At 58.7% G+C, this 3,933-nt stretch overlaps 1 non-coding gene across 1 annotated transcript; it reads right to left on the bottom strand.

Moving 5' to 3' along the window:
* Positions 1-2,272: 2,272 nt before the first annotated feature.
* Positions 2,273-2,391, bottom strand: LOC132496604 (5S ribosomal RNA). Its single transcript, XR_009533499.1, has one exon. It is a non-coding gene; the product is annotated as a 5S ribosomal RNA (ribosomal RNA).
* Between the last annotated feature and the right edge of the window lie 1,542 nt (positions 2,392-3,933).

The following is a 3,933-nucleotide window of genomic DNA, read 5'->3' as shown; positions in this document are numbered from 1 at the left end:
CCCTCATTCTTTAAACCTCTCTTCATGCTCTCCCGGTTTATGCCTCCTACGGCCCTCTCTTTTGTAAGTAGGGGCAATCATCTTGCTCTGGCTCTTCCATGAGTCTTGGAGTTTTGAAGTTTGGGGCTCCTGCTGCCCTAGGTTGCTCCTTTGGCCTTCCATAAGGCCACTTGGCTCCTGGGAAGCTAACGTGTCTCTGGTGGGGACTCTCTGGGGATGGCACTGAGGCACCTGAGAAGCCAAGTTGTCTGCAGCAAGGAACCTGTGTTTGGGAAAGTCCTGAAGCTGGTTGTCTGACTGTACCTTTACTTTGGAGTTAAACTCACTAGCAACCTCCATGTTAAGGCATGGCTCACCTAGATGTTGGAAAACAGACATTCTAGGTAGTAGGAAACTTTTCCTGGCCCCTGGCACCTCTAAACTCCTCATAGGTACATTTGTGGTTTGGGATTTTGTCAACACTTTGGTTTCCAAGATAACACTAGACTGTGGTTGAAGAGCAGGAGACTCCTTGGCCTCCACAGCCTCCCTGGCCTCTTCACCTCTCAAAGATTGGGATCCTAAGTTCACCTCCATCACTGTTACCCTATGGCAGGGGTCTCCTGAGGCCTGACCACCACTCTCCTCTCTTGGCTCGTTCCTGACCATTGCTGAACTTGGACCTGGCTCTAGGCTGTCCCTCTTGACCCATTCCACAGTCTCACTCTTCCAGGTTCTGCCCACAAGGCTGAGCGTGAGGGACTGAGAAGGTGGCCTTCCCTGCTGTGCAGTCAGAGAAGCCTTTGAGGGCCCATGGTAGTCACCAGGTGGAATCGCTCCCAGGGCACTCTGGATTTCCTTACACACAGTGGAGGGGACAAGGAGAGGCCTCGTCAGGGCAGGAACGGACTCTTCTGTTCTCACCTTCTCTCCTGAATGAGCCTGAGGAGGTTTCTCCAGGAACTCAGCAAACGTGACTGTTGAGTGGGGCCCAGATACACAGGTGGCTGAAGGGGACGAGGCTAACCGCAGGATGGTGGAGGGTTGGAACTTTGTCGACTTCAAGAGATTGATGGGCTTGAGGACCTTGAGGGGTAGGGTCCGCCCGTGCTTTACCCAAAACCTTGTAATATGTGCTTCCAGCACCTCTCGAGTGTCTTGAACCAGGAAGGAAACCCTACAGGAGGTGTTCCTGCAGGGTTCCCAAGCCTTCAAGCAGTATCCTCCACAGGCTCCAGCAGGCACTGCTTTGCACATCTCACCAGGAGGGTCTTGACATGAGAGCTGATGAAAGTTGCCCTTGCCAGGAAGCCTCCCCAGGCAGCTCCGCAGAGGTGAAGCCAGGTTGTGAGTCCCCTCCAGTTCTTCCAGGCAATCTCTGCAAGCTTTCAAAGATCTCCTTTTCTTCCTACTCCTGCTCCTCCCCTTCAGCTCTACTTGATGCTTCCTGATGTTTCTAGGTTTCCTAGGTGGTGCTAAGAATGGATTACTCTGGAAGCAGGGGAGTAACATGAGGAAGAGCCCCAGTCCACACAGGAAGCCAAGGATGATATCAATCACCCAGGAAGTTGGGCTGGATCTCAGCCAGATAGCAACAGTGTTTTTCAAAGAAAAGAGATTCTCCGTCTTCTGAACTGCATTGCCGCCCTCAGGCAACAGAGCTCTGGGAGTTCACTTGATGGCAGAACCCCAGGCCTGCATCACAGAGCTGTGGCCTTGTCACAAAGGGCTTCTGAGTGTGGGGGAGGGGCACTAAGAGCAATAGGCTGAATCACTGCCCCTCTTTCCCATCCAGACCTTTATCCGGAGAGAGCTGCAGAGAGCCACACCGGCGGACAGGTGGCGGCGCCGGGGCTGGGCGCCGGTGGGGCCGGCCAGGTGCACGTGGAGGGGCTCGCGGGCCGCACGGACGGCCCCCGGGCCCGCGGCGGAGTCTGGGTCCGGGCCAGCCACCCCCGGAGCTTCAGGTGTGCCGCTGCCTTCCAGGGCCGCCTTCGGGCCGCATGCAGCGGCTCCTCTGGCGCGCTGTGGTGGTGGTTGGGGGGCGGTGCAACCCGCCCCCCGGGCCCGCGGCGGAGTCTGGGTCCGGGCCAGACACCCCCGGAGCTTCAGGTGTGCCGCTGCCTTCCAAGGCCGCCTTCGGGCCGCATGGAGCGGCCCCTCTGGCGCGCTGTGGTGGGGGGGGGGAGGGAGGAGGTGGGGCCTGCAGCGGTGCCCGGCGGGGGGCGGAGCTGGCGGCCACCGCCGCGGGCGACTAAAGGAGAAGGCGGAGCCGCAGCAGCGGGAGGCCAAAAGCCTACAGCACCCGGTATTCCCAGGCGGTCTCCCAGCCAAGTACTAACCAGGCCCGACCCTGCTTAGTTTCCGAGATCAGACGAGATCGGGCGCGTTCAGGGTGGTATGGCCGTAGACGGGGGCGGGGATCGCGGGCTGCCTCTTGAGGCCCAGCTTCGCTTGTCCTTGCGCCTTACCGCCATCCCCGCGGCCAGCCCGCCCCGGCAGGGCAACGGAGGCCTCGGGGACCGGGGCGTGGCGGAGGGGCCGTTTTCAACTTCTGGTACAGAAAAACAGAAAAAAACGGAGAGTACAATTAACCTCTTGAAATTGTCTTCTTGCACGGTTGCCCTCTTTAGAAGTTTTGGGTCCATTTTCGACCCCAGGATTGTTTTTCAGGGCAGGTGCCATTTACAGGCTGCAGTGAGTGTGAATATTTAGTGACCATGAGCACTGGGTTTAAAGCTGCTGTTGTGGGAAACGGCCACAAGGCGGCAGCATTTCTCCATTCCCTAATCTGGTTACTAGGGCAGCAGAGCCTTTCGGGGACCAATGGAATACAGAAGAAGGCATCACTGAAGTCTAATACAGAATACCGTGTCCTGGTGGATGGTAGAATGACCAGCAGGGTGTAGGAATTAGGAACTACCGGATGTATATCCTCGGTGGCTTCACTGACTGTCCCGACATCGTTTACCAGGTCCCCAGCAGCCCACGGGGCTCTCGTGGTCAGGGCAATCCCAGGATACGGAGCTCACCTGGGCAGGCCCCCCCTCCCCAGCAGCCCATGGCGCTCTCGTGGTCAGGCCCCTCCCAGGATACGGAGCTCCCCTGGGCAGGTACCCCGGCAGGGCTGGGCACACAGGTACCGTGCACGTAGCCCTCATTGCAGAGCAGCCCAGATCACCTGTCACTCAGAGCTGACACAGAGCACCTCAGAGCAGGACTTGAACGAACAAACAGCAGCTCCGACAGGTCTGTGACCCTGGGCATCACTCTGTGCGGCCTCCCTCTGCCTGGTCTTCCAGAGGCTTCCAGCGCAGCCGGGGCACCAGGCCTCTGTCTCCACCCATCACCGCTCCTCTCCCTGACTCCTGGGTTCCTCTCATTAGGAGAGGGTCTTCTTGAAGTTGTCTCCCACTCATGGGCCAGATAAAAGGATTAGAAAACAAGCCGGAGCTGCAGCCCCTTGTCTATCCAGACTCTCAGGAGCCCACACCTGTTCCTTGGACCTGGCCGGTTCAGCGAGGTCCATTTTCTGCAATGTGAGTCCCTGAGGGGTGAGGATGGGCTGACCTGGGCAGCCTGACCCTGCCGGCCAGCCCTCCCCAGGTGTGCCTGGGTTGAGGTCCATATAAACACTGCTCCAGGCAGCAAGAGCCCCTGCAGCTGTGCCTGACGCCATATTCTCTGCCCCGTCAGCAGTCTCGGGGCTGTGCTGGTGGGAGGGAGTGAGGGGCCACGGCTCTGTGGGTGGCCCGGTGTGAGTGGGGCTCTGCTGGACTTTCTGCAGGAGTTGCCGGGCTGCCACCTGCTAAAGAAGAGGATGTGTCACCCATACCTTCCGCTGGAATTTCTCCCCGGGCAGAGGTGAGGAAGGAAAAAAGCAGTGGGGGCCGGGACAGGAGGAGTATCTCAGGCAGGGAAATGGAAAGCTTCCAGAAGAGCGCCCGGGGCCAG

The sequence above is a fragment of the Mesoplodon densirostris genome, chromosome 9 (assembly GCF_025265405.1).
Source record: "Mesoplodon densirostris isolate mMesDen1 chromosome 9, mMesDen1 primary haplotype, whole genome shotgun sequence".
Taxonomy (NCBI): Eukaryota; Metazoa; Chordata; class Mammalia; order Artiodactyla; family Ziphiidae; genus Mesoplodon; species Mesoplodon densirostris.
Note: the sequence above shows the minus strand (reverse complement) of the source record. Positions and strands in the feature narration are given on the sequence as shown.